Here is a 20,008-nt window from a genome sequence, read left to right on the forward strand (position 1 = left end):
GGTGGGGGGATGGGCTAAATGGGCGACGGGCATTAAGGAGGGCGCTTGTGGGGATGAGCCCTGGGTGTCATATGTAAGTGATGAATCACTGGGCTCTACTCCTGAAGCCAAGACTACACTGTATGTTAACTACCTTGAATTTAAGTTAAAAATAAATAAATAAACGTAATATAGTGTGGTGAAAAAATAAATAAATAAAACCACTCTTGAAGAACACAAAAGAGGGTAGACAGTAAATGCTGTCCTGAATAGGAATTGTCCAAAATGGAAGCATGTTATTAATTCTCCCTAAATAGATCTATAAATGTAACACGAAGCCCTCAAAACACATACGATGACATAGTTAATAAATAAGTGGCAGGGCTGTGAAGGAACCCAGAAGAGCTTTTCCAATGTCAATATCCTAACATATTGCACTAAACTGTCTCCTTTGAGAGCGTCCTCATTCTTTTTTAAGGCAAGATCCTATTCCACTGTATGGATGTAGCCCAATTTACCTATTCATTTTTGTATTGATTCGTGTTAGATTCTTAGCAATATTTGCTTTCTGAAATTACATATTATATAATTATATATAATTATTACATTAGATATAATTTCACGCATGCACACAAACATCTATGGTTTCAATTCCCCAAGTGGAGTTGTTGGGTCAAAGGATATGTGCATTTGAAATGTTGATAGATCTTTGTTAAATTTCTCTTGAATTTGTACTACTCTTAGCAACAAATTAAAATGCCTGTTTACATAAAGCTTTGCCAACGAGTATATTATCAAGCTTTTTGATTGTAGCCAGTGTGATAACTGAAAAATGGTACCTTGGAGTAGTTTTAACTCTCATTTCTCTTATTTTGAGTCAAGATGGCTATCTTTTCCATTCATAGGTGCTATATCTATCTATCTGTCTATATCTCTGTCTATCTATCTATCTACCTACCTACCTGTCATCTATCTACTTAGAATAAAATTTCTCAGAAATTAGAATGAACTACTAATTTCTTCATAAGGAACAGTAATTACATTTGGAGGCAGGGTAGAAATTGGGCAAGTAAGGCAGTCTCTTTCACTGGACGGGTTATATAATACATGTAATTTTGAACCACATGCAGGGGTTGTGGGAAACGGATACAAACACCTAACTGACAGCTAAAAATATACATTTAAGTATACTGTCTTGAAAGTCATATAACGGCAACCACTTGAGTAGGTAATGAATCCAGACAACACTTCTCCCTTCATCCTGGATCTGTTGCTTCACGCTGGGGTTTTAGAGACAACTGAGCTGAACTGTATTAGGCCAATAAGAGAGACGTATTTGCTTTAGAAACTTAGAGAATTAATAACAATTTAACAAAAACCATTAAATCCACTCTCGTACAGATTATACCTTGCTCATTTCTTTTTCCGTGTGTATAATTTTGTATCTATTACAGTAAGCCTTCACAGGATATTATGCTCAAGTCAGGAGCTCCTTATAGAATAGAACCTCTTTAAAGCAGTCTACTGTTAAGGCTTAAAATATTGAATAGAAGTGGCAGGCTTTTGGGGGGAATTACAGGCTTCATATATTTGTAATATGAGAATCTGTGGTGTTCCGGTGGGGGGGGGGAGAGAATCCATTAAGACTTATTATTTTCCATTAAAAGCCAAAAGCATGCTCAAGGAGACTGTTGTTAAAACCTGACTTGATTTAAGGAGGAAAGCAGTTGCATAAACAAATGAATCACCAGGAGATGGTTAATCAGCTTTGTGTGACTCATTATAAGAATCCTTTAATACCTGCTAATAACATGCATTTGGTATCATATTTATAAGGCTGAATAGAATAAAAACACTATAAGCTGCATTAAAGCGTCACTTGTCGAAAATGACTTTAGATGTTTGTTTAAACGAATATAAGGAATCTTAACTACGTGTGCTCTACATGTTTGAAACCTGCCCTGCATATGGCCCCACAAATGAATGCATCCATCTTACGTGGTCAGCTTTCTTCATAAAGGATTGATGAATCCCTAAATTCCGAGAAAGAGGGCAGCGGAGACGCTGGGGAGGGAACACAGTCCTCGTTTTGCTATGACACGGGGCATTAGCTCGAGCACCACTGTGTCATCTGAAAAAGAGATGGTAACGGTACCAAGATACTTCGTGTGGAACGCTTTCTTCCAACCTACCAGGTTATTTTGGGGATCAGTGTGAGAGTGGACAGTGAAAGCACTTCGCGGCTTGTGCAATCACGTCGATGGAATATTATCTCTTTCTTTTATGAAGAAGTAGTTCCGCTCTAGCAACTAAATCTATTTTTTGGATGAAGAAAAGAGGAAACAAATGCAAGTCAAGCATGTTGCATTGTGTGCTCGGTCGAGTCAAGCCCACAAAAAGGTACTTTTCTCAGTATGCTTGACACAGCGTTACATTAGCGTCAGGTGTAAAACACAGTGGTCTGACAAGTTCACACCTTATGCCATGTTCCCCACGAGTGTAGCCACCTTCTGTCACCATATACACGATGACGGTATCATTGGCTGTATTCCCCAAGCTGTGCCTTTTCTCTCCCTGGCTTACACATTCCATAACGGGAAGCCTGTGTCTCTCACTGCCCTTCGCCCGTTTTGCCCAACCCCCCAACGCCTGCCCCTCTGCAACCATTATTTTGATCTCTGTACTTATGGGTCTGATTCTGCTTTTTTGTTTGTTTATTCCTTTGTTGACAAAATGCATTTTTTAAAGCTTATTTCTTTCGAGAGACAGAGACAGTGTTAGTGGGGGAGGGGCAGAGAGCGGAAGAGCGAGAATCCCAAGCAGGCTCCACACTGTCAGCGTCGAGCCCGATACGGGGCTCAAACCCACGAAGCCATGAGATCATGACCTCAGCTGAAACCAAGCGTCTGAGGCTCCACTGACTGGGCCACCCAGACCACCCACAAACACGTATTTTTACAACGACTGTTTAACATTGCATTTATTTACTTTCCCACGAATTTATGCAAACTTCTATTTTGTGTAATTATCTCTTAAAATATATCTGTTGATATTAGCCAGAGCACTTTGAAAAATGCGCTAGTATGTAATACAGCAATACTTAAGAAGTGGAAATAAAATAAATAGAGATCACCCATAAGGAAATCGGCACTTAAAATTCTAAGTACACCATCTTTTAAAATGCGTCTTAATTATATCAATACCTTATGTCAGGATAACATTTCATAGTTTAAAAAAAGTTTCCACTTGCACTACTCTTTGATTTCCACACTCACCCCAAGTAGCTATTTATACTGGTTTACTGATAAGAAAATGGAGATTTTGAGAGGTTATCAAGCCTATCTATCACTGCTCGTAAACGGCGGAATTGAACTAAAAGTCAGTCTTCCTCCTCCTGAAATCATTGGACTGAGCATCATGATTAACTAATTAAAGATATATGTATGGGGGCATATTCTATGCCACTTTTCCATATTTTAAGTAGAAATTTTCTTTCGCTTAACTGATTTTTTATTATCACTGATTTTCATGCTGTGTTTCATTAATATGGCAAAAATAAATGGCAACAGTCGTACATTATCTGGGTGTATTCTTGCTGCCATGTTTTGGCCGGCTATCTCCTCTACTATGTTTTCAGCATTGCAAATTTTAAAAGGTATCTACATGTACTAAATGAGTAGATATTTAAATCAGGGTAACTGTAAGGAGTTAGTTCTCTGCAGGGATCTGAGAATGCAGGGTGCACACTTGAAGAACCAACAGGGAAGAAACCTTCTGTCTTTCCCACTGCTCCATAAAGCGAAACATGCATCAGAGTTGGGGGCTGTTCATCCGGTCTGGATTAAAAACACAAGGACCCAAACAAGTAGAAAGGGATGAGGTTGGGAATGGAGTGTTCCAGAAATTGTAGGTGTCGTGACGTTTTCTATTTGCACAAACAGAGGCAGTGTGGCTCTACTTTGTGAGATCGGGCAGGTCACATCTCCTTTCTGGTCTGTACCCACTGCATCTGCAATATAAGGATATATGGCCTCTCTAGGGAATACCTAGGGCTCTAGGGTGTTTTTAGTGTAGGTACTAAAACATCTTCTGATTAAACATCTTTCCTCTCCCTTTCGTACTTTCCCCGGTCTGGCGAAGTCATACACATCCTTTAACACACGGCCAGAGCTCACATGCAGCCTCTCCTAGAACATTTTCCCGACTGCCCGAGAAATGAATTCCCAAGACCTTCTACGTGCAAATGTCCCCACCTGTAGTGTTACGTGATAATGTACTATATTGAGTTTAAGAGGGCCGTCTCTCCTGTCAAATTACATCTCCTGATAACAGGGGTGTGATCACATCTGCGTCCATAGGCCCGATGCGTATTAAATGCTCGTTGCAAACTCGGTTTGGTTTAGAATAGACACTAAATAAATGTCTGTTGAGAAAGTAGTATCTGACCCATCTTTAGTGGAGTGCCGTCCCTGAGAATACGGTCAGTATATGCTAAGGGATTGACCTTGGGCTGAATGGAGAGGCCTGCAAGACACGTGATAATGCACATTCTCTTCTAATTCCCTTTCAAAAGGAACGGGCGGAAGAAAGCTATGGAGAGGTGTTCCCTTAACATTAAAAGCCAAGTGTGCAGGAGGAGTGGAAGGTGGACTGTTTTGTGTGCAAAGCAGTTAAGTACCTTCTTCCAGTAAGATCCCCCCCTCAGGCTTTAAGAAACGAAAAGTTCATGCACTCAACTCCCATTGGATACAGTAGACACTGTGCATAAAAGTTCCTATGTTTTATGTAACAAGACACAACCTCACAGTATATTGGCTAAAAATAACTGAATTTTAAAAATGGATTCTTCCAGCTTTCCCTTTATTGATTATAGAAATGTTTTCACCGCTGAGTCAGATCCATTATTATTTCACACTGAAAACTCTCGCATCATTTCTGCCATTTGGCCATATAGAAATCCCAATAGGCACACCATTTTAACTAGCCCTCAGGAATATCTGAAAGTCATACTATCTGAAATATCGATGCATAGGTATAAGTTTCTCCTATCCAAATAAAGGAAACTTGGACCACAATAAAAGAAGAATGTAGGCTTTGGGTAATTCATTGAGAAGATGCTTACTTCCCGGCTTCTTAATAGAACACATTTTCTTTCCCTTTGTTTATAAATCTTTCAGCACCTTGTGAATCTTAATTGCCTGATGTTATAATTCAGAGGCGGACATATAATAGTAGGCTTTGTGACAGGTGAGTGCGCACACCGAAATGGAGAAAAAGGAAGGCAGAGCACTGAGAGAATGAATTTTGAAACCCACAGATAGCAGCTGTCTTGAAAACACGCCTATACATTCATGCCCAGCTCACAGCCCTGTCCCGCACTTCCCAGTTAACCTCTCCGTCGAGCCTGAAGTGTAGACCAGTTGTGTTCATACACGGCATAAATATTTGGTCAAGAAATAAAGAAAGGGCCTGCTACTTCACTGCTTTGATTTATGTAGAGGTTGAACCCACTAAAACGTGGATCGGTTTGATGGAGAACCTGAGGTGCGAATCTGATTTAGGTTTCCACATCAAAAAGAACATTAGCTCATTCAAGTCACGAGCAACTTTGTCCATCTGCCCTAGGTTATAATTTAGACAGGTGATTGGCTCCAGTCACCCCTTTTCTATTTGTGGGTGCTTATATGGGAGAAAGCCAGTAGGCAGGGTCTGGTGAGGGCAAGGAAGCCTAGCTGAGTCTGGAGTCTGCTGGCTAGGTGCACAATTAGCTCTAGTCACAGCGATTGGTTTAGGGGTACCGATGGCTTAGAGTGGTCTACTCTATGTGCATGGCAGGACTTGTGATATGGCTTACCCCAGACCTTCAAATTAACTCAGAGGTGACGAATTTCAGGAAAATAAGACCCAGATTAGAACTGAATGAGTTCTAAGGTTGGTGCCTTGCAACCCCCACCATGCAGCCAGAAGTTGCTAAACCAAAAGACATCTCATACCTTGAAAATTTAGTCACTGGCACCATTTCCTCAGGGGTCCAAAATAATTCACAGGTTGTTTTCTTGAAGCGCTTTCAACAAACGCGTATCATAGGGAATGGTTTAAAACACACTTCAAAGCACTTAATGTGCCAAAAAACTTTTATTGTTAGGGAAGGGAAGTGAATGCACATAGCCCAAGGTATAAAGAAATAGGACAATTAAAAAAGAAAGATCTCGCTATCTATTTTGATAGATTTCGCTTGGAAAAAATTCCCCAACCATGGGAAAGTGACCAAAGATAATTATGATATTTTAAAAAGAAGAAAGCCAAGAAGGATCCCATTGTATATATAAACCACAATTTTTTATCCATTCATCTGTCGATGGACATTTGGGCTCTTTCCATAATTTGGCTATTGTTGAAAGCGCTGCTATACACATTGGGGTCCAAGTGCCCCTCTGCATCAGCACTCCCGGATCCCTTGGGTGCATTCCTAGCAGTGCTATTGCTGGGTCATAGGGTAGATCTACTTTTCATTTTTTGAGGAACCTCCACACTGTTTTCCAGAGCGGCTGCACCAGTTTGCATTCCCACTATCTGTGCAAGAGGGTTCCCATTTCTTCACATCCTTGCCAACATCTGTTGTTTCCTGGCTTGTTAATTTAGCCACTCTGACCGGTGTGAGGTGGGCCTGGAGGGAATTATGCCAAGGGAAATAAGTCAGAGGAAGACAGATATCATACGTTTTCACTCATATGTGGATCTTGAGAAACTTAACAGAAGACCATGGGCGAAGGGAAGGGGAAAAAAAATAGTTACAAACAGAGAGGGAGGGAGGCAAACCATAAGAGACTCTTAAATCCAGAGACCAAACTGAGGGATGATGGGGGCGGGGTGCTGGGGAGACAGGGAAAATGGCTGATGGGCATTGAGGAGGGCACTTGCTGGGATGAGCACTGGGTGTTGTATGGAAGCGATGAATCACGGGAATCTACCCCCAAAACCAAGAGCACACTGTATACACTGTAGATTAGCTAACTTGACAATAAATGTTATTACAAAAATAAAATAAAGAAAAGAAAAAAGAAAAGAAAACAAAGTAGAAAGTAAAAACAAAAAGAAGAAAGCACAAAAGATCGTTTGCTTTAACTTATCAAATAGAGACAGTCTCAATTGTGGAAGATCAGATATGGAGTCAACTTGAAAACCAAAGTTTTAACTAAGCAAAGCTCATATACAGTTCTGTGTGGAGAGCATCTTATTAAACTACTCCTCTGGTTATTAACAGACATAAGCTATTGTTACTGCACTGCCCCTCTTATATTCTCTTTCTGAAAGAGGTAGTATGTGATAGAAGGGGGAATACGAGATGAGGAATCCTAGCTCTACAAATTATAGCCACTGTGACCTTGGTTAACCCATCTAATTGCTCTGCATCTGTGTTCTCGTCTATAAAGTGGGAATAATGTTAGTACTCCTTAAATCTATTTTTCAGTCCAGTATAATAATACATATAAAATTGCTTGTTATTTATTATTATTTTGAAATATTACATACTTATTACATGATATCAATAAATGGGGAACACTATAGTGATAAAAAAGAAAATCTTCTGGAGCACGTGGGTGGCTCAGTCGGTTAAGCTTCCAACTTCGGCTCAGGTCACGATCTCACAGTTTATGGGTTCAAGCCCTGTGTCGGGCTCTGTGCTGACAGCTCAGAGCCTGGAGCCTACTTTGGATTCTGTGTCTCCCCCGCTCTCTGCCCCTCTCTCTCAAAAATAAACATTAAAAAAACCCCAGAAAATCTTCTATATGCATGCCACCTTGAGATAATTGCTATTGATATTAATGCATTTCTTTTAATGTATTTTTTTAAATATAATTTGAGATCACCCTAAATATAAAATTGTCTATTCCTTACTTTGATTTAATGTGCTATGACAATAATTTCCTTATTGGGACTTTAGAAATATTTTTTAACATAATTTTAATGGCTACAAATTTATGGTGTTAATTTCTTTGTTTAAATAATATTTGGTTTTTTGGTCCTTTCTATATATATATATATATATATATATATATATATATATATATGCATATGTATGTATATTTTATTTTTCCATATAATGATTCAGTGAAAGTCTTTATATAAGTCTTTTATTGGATTTTAGTTTATTTCTCTAGGTCAATTCCCAGAAGTGGAGTTACTGGGCCAAGGACTATGAATATTTTTAAAATGATCATGCACACTGCCAAATCGTCCAACAGAAAGCTTAAACCCCTTGATTCATCCACCAGGTCATTATGAGGGTACCTGTCTTACAGCGACTTTGCTGAAATTGTGCCCTTCAAATTTTCATTGAAAATTTTTCATTAAAAATTCTTGTATTTTTGCATATCTTTGATTATTTTGCAAGTATTTGATCATTCCTAAAATGAAACATTTTGAAAAGGTCTCTGGAACAGCAGATTGTTACGTAAACATTACTCTTTTTTGAAGCCATTTGTCATCCCTAGTCTGCTGTCACCTCCGGGCTCAGAGGTGCCTGCCCAAGCCCTGAGCCTTGTCTGTAGTTAAACTATAACCTTGCCACACCAGGAGGCACACTGCAGAACTGTCTGATTCCTCAAGCCTTGAAATAAGCGTCAGGCTTACTTGCCTTGGATATCTGACTTGATTACTGATCTAGGAGAATGTATTCGCTCACTCTACCACACTGCACTTGTAGACCTCTCTAAGGATACTCACCACCCTAAAGGGGCATCCTACAAATATTATGAAGCTGCTATTATTGGGGCCAATTAAATTCTGTGAAGATATTAGAGATGTTACTTGTTCAATTGTGTAGTGGCTAAGGGCAAAATGAGATTAGTATAAGGGAGCTCATTTCATATTCTTATTTCCCATGGGAAATCATATCAAGTTTAATTTTGCTTACATGAATTATTTGAATGATGATATTGAAAACATAATTTTCAGATGTGTAGATCCTATTAGTGGTAGAAAATCAAGACAAGCAGCAAATTAAGATTTACAGTGTGAACTAGACTGGGCTGGTATGAAATTCAGGCAAACGTTGCATTCGGCCAAATCCATCACCTCATGGAAAATATCAACCCAACCAGCTTTTTGACTAAACCAACAAGTGAGTGGACCGAGCTGGCCGAACTGATAATATCTGGTTTGTTAGGCCTTAGTGTAAATAAAGCAGTTAGTAGGGTACGGTTCAATTCCTGGTCCTTGTCTGGCTCTCACTTAGATATTGCTTTTATACTGATCCCCAGTCACTATCCTTATCCTTCCCCCAAGCCACCTTATCGTTTTTTCTCCTGGACTGACATTGAGAGGTGCTCGCGGATGGCGGCTAACTAACGTTGCTTAAACTCAGTTTTTTGCCTTTTCCCCCTAGCATAAATTTCCCACGTCTCTGCCCTATCCCGCGAAAACGTAGACATGATTTTACCCTTTTCCTCTAGCAAGGTACCACTGTTCAGATTAATTCCTACTGATTCTAGCAAAGACTATAAAGCAATTTTATTGCTCAAATGGAAGTGAATTCCAATTAATATACCGATTTTTATTTTTCTAAGACTGTAGGTACCTATTTAACCCTAAGCACCAGCAGCGAACCAATGCTGAAGCCATCCAAGAAAGCCTGGTGATTAACCTTGGGTGGTTTTCAAACAATGCCCCTCTGGACACATTCATGAAAGGAACAGAGCATTCCCCATGAATGCACTGCTCTCACAATCTCTTTTCCCTTTGGACAATCGGTTACTTCCCTTCAGAGAAGATTGCATTAACTTCCTCACAGAATGAGGTGCAAGAACTGATGAGGCTGAATGTAGGCCTCCTCCCAAGGAGCTGGACTGTTAACAGCGGAAGCTTAAATCAAGGTAACATATGTCAGGTTCCATAATGGGAGAAACTTGGCACTTAAGCCACCACTCTTCCCTCCCACATCCATAGCAGTCATCCCTGATCGATCATAAGACTCTTTCCTGCTGAGGCAGGAAGCACCCTCCTCAGAATCGTTCTCAACACAGTGACTCAGGCAGTGGCTGTTAACTAATCAGAATTGGGGTTTAAAATGAAACTGATTTGCTGCCTGTGGTTTTAACGGAACATTTTTAGACTCAGGAAGTCCAGCCGATAAAGGTGTTTGGAATCACATCCATTCCCCCTGAACTCGTACCATGTGGATAATGGCTCCTGTTCCATTTTTGTAATACATAAATGTCCCAGAAGAATTCCTCTGTTGAGGTGTCTCAACTGCACAACGAGGTGCTCTTGGCATCAGCTAGACACGGGTTTACGTTTCAGCGTGGTAACTTCACGTATGACCCCGGTAAACCTACTGAACTCTGCTGACCCTCAGCTTCCTTGCAGGTAAAGTGAGAACAGGAATGTCTATCTGATAGGACTGGCCAGAAGATTAAGTGAGATATTGTGGGTCATGATCTCTCTCACTGTTTGGTCGTAGCCAGTACTAAATTTATGTGCCTTCTATTCCTAAAGCCTCCTCAAAGAGAAGAATAAACTTCGCTACATTTAGCCCTATTGTGAAAAGGGAAAAATTACAAGCGATTCACACCAGGGGAAAAACCTTATAACTCATTTAATCTCTGAATCAGAGTCCCAGAGCTGCAAGGAACTAATCAGTGGCTTTGATCGGAGTGGCCAGGGGCCTGCATCGGCCGTGTGCACACCCATTGTTTGCTCACTTTCTTTGCCCCAGTTTTCTTTGGATCTCACTTCTTAAGTGGTACCACATTACAGGGAAGACCTTCCTTGCTCACACTTTCAATGTTACATGGAATTATTCTAAACTTAGATTTCCCCCAGATCTTTCATCTGTCTAGCTTTGCAGTCTACGTGAGAGAAGTTTCTTCCCTAGCATTTTATGTCAGACATAAATTATAAAGCGGCCAAAAATGACCTAGCATCCTTGGTGCATTGATGTTTTGCAGTTTTTATCACTATTCTACTTTGAATAGGTTCTGCTTGGAAGACACTGAGCATCTTCAAAATCTTCTGATTTTATAACCATTCTTGCCTCCCTGACAAGATGACTCACCAGGACCATGATGTAAGTCACATGTGGTTTTCCGGTATTTTCCTGTTTCTTAACAATCTTTTATATTTGCATAGTATTTTATAACCCAGAAAGTACTATCCTCTACTGTTCTTTTTGAGACAGTAATTCTGTCAGGTACCTAGGGCAAGTACCTGTGAGGTACCTAGGGCAAGTACCTGTGAGGTGCCTAGGGCAAGTACCTGTGAGGTACTTTGAGACAGCAATTCTGTGAGGTACCTAGGGCAAGTATGGTCACCTTTTGGCATATAAAAGAAACTAAACTCAAGGGAGGTTAAATATTGTGCTTCAAGTCAAAATGCTAATACCCAGTAGAGCTCAGAGTAGAAACAAATTCTATATGAAAGTTCAAACTGTTGGCACATCCCAGCGCATAAAACACAGCAAGGGGACAATTTTAGTCAACAATAACAGTAGATATTGTTCCATTTCCAGGTCAGAGGGACATCAAAATCTCCCCAAACTCTATTTTTTCATTCTTTTTTTAAACTTTTTTTCAATGCTTATTTATTTTGGAGAGAGAGTGCGAGTGAGCGCGAGCGGGGGAGGAGCAGAGAGAGAGGCAGACACAGAATCTGAAGCAAGCTCCGGGCTCTGTGCTGACAGCTCAGTAATTACAGCCCAGACAACGCAGGGCTTGAACTCACAAACCACGAGATGATGACCTGAGCCGAAGTCAGATGCTTAACTGACTGAGCCACCCAGGCGCCCCTCTGTTTTTTTTTTTTTATCCTGAGCAGTGTGTTCTTTTTTACTTTCACCCCCCAGTTAAATGCATTCTGCCTTGGATTCCAAAGAAGTCTTTAACTGAAGCAGGATCGAGTGCATTCTCTAGTACACATTCAGAAAGAAACACTCCAAATTCCTGTCAGCAGAGAATCTCTGGGAATGAAACAAACAAACAAACACCAAAACAAACAAAAACAAAAACCAAAAAAAAAAAAAACCCTGCTATATTGTACATTGCTGAAATAAATAAAGTGCTTAACCATCAACTGATTAATGACATTATCCTCTTTAGTTCAAGGCTATGGATTGGGATCTTAGACATATAACAAATTCCCACAAATTACTATAAGGTTTTGTATGCCTTATCAAAGTTCTGTGAATAATGATTCATTATCAAGCTATGAGCTCACAATACATGAAGGGCTTTGAAAGTGCACGTCTTCAAAAGCTGGAACTAAAGGGATAAAAAATGTTAGACGACATATCATGAAATATGAGAGCGGGACAAGGCCAAGATGAGTGATTGCATTTCAGTATTTCAAATTTTTTTTTTTAACGTTTATTTATTTTTGAGACAGAGAGAGACAGAGCATGAACGGGGGAGGGTCAGAGAGAGGGAGACACAGAATCTGAAACAGGCTCCAGGCTCAGAGCGGTCAGCACAGAGCCCGACGCGGGGCTTGAACTCACGAACCGCGAGATCATGACCTGAGCCAAAGTCGGACGCTTAACCGACTGAGCCACCCAGGCGCCCTTGCATTTCAGTATTTCTATGGCCTGTGTATTTTGAGGAGGCAGAAAAATAGAATACGTTTAGACTTCCGTAATGTAAACAAAGATATTAAAAGGTAACAGTAAAACAAAACAAAACAAAACAAAACCACTGCCACAACTGCATCAGAACAGCTAGATGTCATTACTACAGATTTAGAAATAGAATGGCTAACTTCAAAGGCAGTACTGAGGAAGAGGCAGAAGTAAAGAAAGTCTGATAAATTCAGGAGGAATCTGTAAAGAAGGAAGGAAAAAGAAAAAGAAAACTTAATAACTAGGTAAATCAAAAAGGCAGAAATTAGTTTTATCAGTAATCACATAAATGTAAAAGTTTTGATCCATCGATTTCATGACATATTTGGGGAAAATGCATTTATATTCTTCTTAAAAGAGATACACTGAAATCAAAATCATACATGCAAATTTTAAAAAAGATAGAGGAAAATATATTCCAAGCAATGCATAACCAATGAAAGGTAGTACAACATCATTAATTTCAAAGAGAATGCATTTTTACATCCAAGACATTATGGATACACATGGACACTGCCAAAAATATGGCACCCGTAAACTAGTATATACCTGGTAACAGAGCCTTGGATTATATAAACTAATATTAGGACCATTAGGACTTCTGGTTTCAACTCTGACATTTCTTTTTTTAATGTTTATTTTTGAGAGAGAGAGAGCGAGATAGAGAATTCGTGGGGGAGGGGCAGAGAGAGAGAGGAAGACACAGAATGCGAAGCAGGCTCCAGGCTCTGAGCTGTCAGCGCAGAGCCCGATGCGGGGCTTGAACTCACAAACTTCGAGACCATGACCTGAGCCAAAGTCAGATGCCCAACCGACTGAGCCACCCAGGTGTCCCAATATTTATGTCTTTTTGAGAGAGAGACAAAGAGAGACAAGAGAGAGGGAGACACAGAATCCGAAGCAGGCTCCAGGCTCTGAGCTGTCAGCCCAGAGCCCGATGTGGGGCTTGAGCTCACGAACCACAAGATCATGATCTGAGCCAAAGTCAGACACCCAACCTACTGAGCCACCGAGGCGCCCCTCAGCTCTGACATTTCAAGAGCTTGGAAGTTTTCAATCCAATTCTTAGAACAGGACAAAGGCTGAGCAAAATGAAGATGAATAACATTGTCTGATCCATCAGAGAACTGAAGTCATAGGACAAATCACCACACCGAAATCTAGAGAGACAGGGAAATATGAGGGATTTGTATACAAAGCTGAGATGAGTTTATCTGGATCAGAAGACACTGTAAGTACAGACTGATAGGAACAATTACGTGGTGATATCGATGAATTGCTGGAGAATTTGTGGGGACTATAATGCAAGAAATAAACTCCTAGGGTCCAACATTACTGCCATTTTCATGGGCTTTCACTGCTAGTTCTTAGGGGAAACTGAAAGACAACAGAAGGGAGCAAATAATGTCATTAGAGATAATAAAAGTTCTGGTACCTGAAACACAGCCCAAATCCTTGCCAAGTTAACATAAAACTTCATAGGAAAGGCATATTTACCTCAGTTCCTATTACTTGGTCCATCCTGTCTGGCTTTCAACAAAAAACTCATAAGGCAAGCTAAAAGCCAAGACAAAATACAGGTTAAGGCCACATAGCAGGCATCAGAATCAGATTTAAATATGGCACACGTGTAAGGAACTTTGAAATAAGTATGATTAATACGTTAAGGAAGGGCTCTTATTAAAAAAAGAAGAATTAATGTATAAGAACAGATGGGCAATTTAAGCAGAGAGATAGAAACTCTGAAAGTAAGCAAAATCAAAGAATGCTTTTGATGGCCTTGTTCATGACCAAGAAGAGAATTAATGAGCTTGAAGATCTCGGTCACTTGAAACTCTCAAAACTGAAATACAAAGTAAAACAAACAAACAAACAAACAAACAATGAAAATAGCAAAATATCCAAGATCTGTGGTCATCATTTCAAAACGCGTAAAATATGTGTAATTGGAATACCAGAAGGAGAAGGAAGAGAGAAAAGAACAGAAAAATTATTTCAAGTAATAATGGCCAAGAACTTTGGGAAATTGATGAGATGCCAACCCACAGATTCAGGAAGCTCAGAGAACACCAAGCAGAATAAATATCAAATAATCTACCTGGGCATATATTATTTAAACTGCAGGAAACCTAAGGGAAAGAAAAATCCTTAAAAATTTTAAAAAGAAGTATAAGTGATATTTGTGCACATCAAGTCGCCATTGATGTGAAATGATAATGTGATTAGTCTAAATGCACATATTAAGAAGGCAACAAATAGAAATTAATTATCACACACACAGAAAATATTATTCCAACTATATCAATAATCACTTTAAATGTGAATGGTCTAAATACAGACATTAAAAAACAGTGATTGTTAAAAGCGGATTGAAAAAACATTACCTTAACTATGTTACCTACAAGAAACCCATTTTAAATATAACAGCAAATATAGATTATAAGGTGTGAATAGTGATATACCATGCTTTCACTAATCCAAAGAAAGCTGAAATCAGTATATTAGTTTCAGATAAAGCAGATTTCAAAACAAGGAAAATTATCAGGGATAATGAGAGGCACCACATAATGACAAAGGGGTCCATTATCCAAAAAAATCCTTAGTATGTATACATCTAACAAAGAACAATAAAAAAATGTGAGGCAAAAACTGGTAGGTAATTGATAGATCAGACAGGCAGAAAATCGGTAAGGATGCAATTTACCTGAACATCACGATCAATCGACAGTCTCTAATTGAAATGTACAGAGTACCCCAGGCAACAACAGCAGAATGCATTCTCAAGTCCACATAAACACTCACTAAAACCATATTCTGGGCCACAAAAGACAGCTTAATAAATAAAAGACAAAAAACCAGACTGATAGAAATCATGCTCTCCGACGAGTATTGAATTAAGCTAGAAATCAATAATAGAACTATAGCTGAAAAAATTACAAAATAGTTGGAGATTGAAATAACACAAGGGTCAAAGGAGCATTTTCGAGAGAAGTTTAAGAATATTTTAAGCCAAGTAAAGGGCATCTTATCAAAATTTACAGGATATGTGAATACAGGGAAATTTACAGCGTTAAATGAATGTATTACAGAAGACAAAAAAATCTAAAATCAATAATCTAAATTTCCATCTTAGGAAACTAAAGAAAGAAAAGGAATTAAAATGTAAAACAGGTAGAATAAAACAAATGATAAAAATGAGGTCAGCGGGGCGCCTGGGTGGCTCAGTTGGTTAAGCGGCTGACTCTTGATTTCAGCTCAGGTCATGATCTTATGGATCCTGAGATCGAGCCCTGCATCAGGCTCTGTGCCCACAGTGTGGAGTCTACTTGGGATTGTCTCTCTCTCTCCCTCTCTTTGCCCCTCCCCTGCTTGTGCACACAAGCATGCTCTCTCTCAAAATAAATCAATACACACTAAAAAAATTAGGGCCGAAATCAGTGAAATTTAAAAGCAGGTATAGAGAGGCTGGACAGGAAGATGGGGGCAGAGTAGGAGCACCCTAGTCTTGTCCCATCTCAGAAATACTACCGGAAAACTATTAAATCATCCTAATTACCCCAGGGATCGATCTGCAAACTAGAAAAACAAACTCCACAACTAAAGGTAGAGAAGAGGCCACATCAAAGAAGGTAGGGAATATGGAGACACGGTTCGGGAGGGAGACGGGTCATGGCCACTGCAGTAGGGAGGGAGCCACAGTTGCTGAGAAGGGTGAGACACAGACTAGCACACAGGGACGCATGGGGAAAACAACCCCATAGTAACTGGCTTGGAAAGTGAAAGGGCCCGGATTTTGTGAGTTCTTGTAACTAGTGGGGCTTAAAGCCTGCAGTTCTAAGGGTCAGCAGGCTTGGCTCAGGGATAGTCCAGAGGACACTGGGCCTGCTCTCAGAGAGAAGGCAAGCAAACAGCCCAGAATGTACAGCGTGGAAACAGTGATCTGAAGAGCACCTGGGGTACACAATGGGGAGGCTAGTTGCTCACCTTGGGGTACATCCCAGAGAGACAGCATTCATGGATAGACCCTTCTGGGTACAAAGGAACTTGCAGGAGCCAGTTCCCTCCCCCGCCCCTCATCATAAGCACAGGGCCACCTGTGGGAACCCGCGCAGGGCTGACACTACCTAACTTGTTTACACCAAGCCCTGCTCCCCACGCTCCTGTGGAACTGCCTTTCCCAGTCACACTTGCCTCAGTCCCACATCAGTGGGACCCATCCCCCAGAAGACTGGCACAAAACCCTGTCAACACCATGCCTCCTGGTGCTTGAGTTTTGCCAGGCCTCAATTCCGGTGGTGGCAGCGACAGGTTTCATTTCACAAGCAGGCCAGGGCACAACTCGTTGAAACTCACCACATTCAGGCCAGGGGCCAAACACTGCCCAAAACAGGCAAAGAGAGCCTCTGAAGGATAAAGCGGCCAGGACTCAACAGCAGGGCGCATGCGGCACACATTGGAGACCCTCCCTGAAGTCCCAGGCCCTGGGGAACAGGGAATACCACATAGCAGGGCACTACAGGATTTCTTCTTCATAAAGGTATTACACTCAGGAACGGAAAATGTGGCTGACTTTCCTGACACGCAGAGATAGGCACCGAGATTTAGACAAAATGAGAAGACAGAGGAATTTGTCCCAAATGAAAGAACAGAACAAGGTCACAGCCAGTGATCTAATGAAACAGATGTAAGTTAACATGTCTGATGGAGAATTTAAGCAATGATCATAAAGATATTCAATGGAGTTGAGCAAAGAGTGGAGGACATCAGTGAGGCCATGAACACAGAGATAAGGAATAACATAGCACAGATAAAGGGCTCAGTAAATAAGAAACATGCATGATGGCATGAACAACAGGCTGGAAGAAACAGAGAAAGGAATTAATGACCCAGAAGACAGAGTAATGGAAAGTAATCAAGGTGACAAAAGAGAGAAAAAAGGATCATGCAAAATGAGAATAGACTTAAGGAACTCAGTGACTCCATCAAACGTAATAATAGAGAATTTATTTGCAGAAATAATAACTGAAAACTCCCTTAATCTGGGGAAGGAAACAAGATATCCAGATTCAGGAGGCACAGAGAACCCCCAACAAAATCAATCAAAGCAGATCCACACCAAGACATACTGTCATTGAAATGGCAAAATCTACTAAGAAAAAAATATTAAAGGCATCAAGACAAAAGAAGTCAGTTACATGCAAAGGAAACCCCATAAGGTTATCAGTGGATCTTTCAGCAGAAATTTTCCAAGCCAGAAAGGAGCGGCATGACATATTCAAAGTGCCGAATGGAAAAAACCTGCAGTCAAGAATACTCTATCCAGGAAGGCTGTCATTCAGAATAGAAGGACAGATAAAGAGTTTCCCAGACAAACAAAAACTAAAGGAGTTCAGGCCCACTAAACCAGCCCTGCAAGAAATATTAAAGGGGGCTCTTTGAGTGGAAAAGAAAGATCAAAAGTGACAGTATGAATGTAGGGAACACAAACACAAAAGCAGTAAAAATGGATATTTCTGTAAAAAATCAGTCAAGGAAGTCACAAAATAAAAGGATATACAATATGACACCATTTACCTAAACTGTGGGGAGGAGAAGAGTAAAGGTTTGGTTCAAACTTATACAACCATCAACTTACTATAGACTGCTATGCGCGGAAGATGTTATATATTAACCTAATGGTAACCACAAATGAACAACCACTAATAAATGTGCCAAGAATAAAGAGAAAGAAATCCAAATCCATCACTAAAGAAAACCAGCAAACCATGAAAGAAAGACAAGAAAGGATCAGGGAAAATCTTCAGAAACAACCACAAAACAAGTAATGATATATATCTATCAATAATTACTTTGACTGTAAATGAACTAAATGCTCCAATCAAAAGACACAGGGTGACAGAAGGGCTAAAAAAATAAAAGCCATCTATATACTGCCTACAAGAGAGTCATTTTAGATCTAAAGACACCTGCAGATTGAAAGTGAGGGGATGGAAAGACATTAGTCATGCAAATAGATGTCAAAAGAAGGCCGGGGTAGCAATACTTATGTTGGACAAAATACACTTTAAAACAGAGACTGGAACAAGAGAGACTGAATGAAGGACACTATATAATAATAAAGGGGACAATCCAACAAGAAGATATAATAATTGTAAATATGTATGCATCCAACATGAGAGCACCCAAATACAAAAAACAGTTAATAACAACCATAAAGGAACGAATGCATTCTACGAGGCTAGCATTAGCCTGATACCAAAACCAGGTGAAAAAAGAGAACCACAGGCCAATATCTCTGATGAATATAGATGCAAAAATCCTCAAGAAAATACCAGCAAACTGGGGCACCTACGTGGCTCAGTCGGTTAAGCATCTGATTCTTGGTTTCTGTTCGGGTCATGATCTCACGGTTCGTGGGTTCGAGCCCCACATCGGGCTCCTTGTTGACAGCACAGAGCCTGCCTGGGATTCTCTCTCTCCCTCTCTCTCTTTCTGCCCCTCCTCCACACTCTCTGCCTCTTAAAATAAATAAACTTAAAAAAAAAAAAAGAAAATACCAGCAAACCAAATCCAACAATGCGTTAAAAAAATCATTCATCACGGTCGAGTGGGATTTATTTCTGGGTTGCAAGGGTGGCTCAATATTCACAAATAAATCAACATGATATATCACATCAATAAGAGACAGAACAAGAACCATATGATCATTTCACTAGATGCAGAAAAAGCATTTGACAAAGTACAACATCATTTCTGATTAAAACCCTCAACAAAGTAGGTTTAGAGGGAGCATACCTCAACTTAATAAAGGCCATATATGAAAAACCCACAGCTAACACCATTTTTTCCTGGGGAAAAACTGTGAGCCTTTCTCCTAAGGTCAGGAACAAGAAAACGACGTCTACTCTCACCACTTCTATTTATTTATTTATTTTTTTCAAATTTTTTTTCAACGTTTTTTATTTATTTTTGGGACAGAGAGAGACAGAGCATGAACGGGGGAGGGGCAGAGAGAGAGGGAGACACAGAATTGGAAACAGGCTCCAGGCTCCGAGCCATCGGCCCAGAGCCTGACGCGGGGCTCGAACTCACGGACCGTGAGATCGTGACCTGGCTGAAGTTGGACGCTTAACCGACTGCGCCACCCAGGCGCCCCTCACCACTTCTATTTAACATAATACTGGAAGTCCTAACCTCAGCAATCAGACAACAGAAAGAAATAAAAGGTATTCAAACTGGTAAGGAAGAAGTAAAACTTTCACTATTTGCAGATGACATGATACTCTATATAGAAAACCCGAAAGACTCCACCAAAAAACCGACTAGATATGATAAAGGAATTCAGTAATATCACAGGATACAAAATCAGTGTACAGAAATCTGTTGCATTTCTATACAACAATAATGAAGCAGCAGAAA

General features: G+C 40.1%; 1 long non-coding RNA gene across 2 annotated transcripts in view; it reads left to right on the forward strand.

Annotated features, from left to right (window-relative positions):
* The window catches only part of LOC131501971 (uncharacterized), a 355,252-nt gene that overhangs the window by 144,252 nt on the left and 190,992 nt on the right, over positions 1-20,008 (forward strand). Inside the window, exon 3 of one of the 2 annotated variants that reach the window (XR_009256933.1) lies at positions 10,956-11,048. The exons of the other annotated variant lie outside the window; for it this stretch is intronic. This is a non-coding gene — a long non-coding RNA (uncharacterized LOC131501971). Of the gene's footprint in view, positions 1-10,955; positions 11,049-20,008 lie in introns of those variants that run through there. 2 annotated transcript variants of the gene reach the window in all.

Source organism: Neofelis nebulosa, chromosome X (assembly GCF_028018385.1).
Source record: "Neofelis nebulosa isolate mNeoNeb1 chromosome X, mNeoNeb1.pri, whole genome shotgun sequence".
NCBI classification, from domain to species: Eukaryota; Metazoa; Chordata; class Mammalia; order Carnivora; family Felidae; genus Neofelis; species Neofelis nebulosa.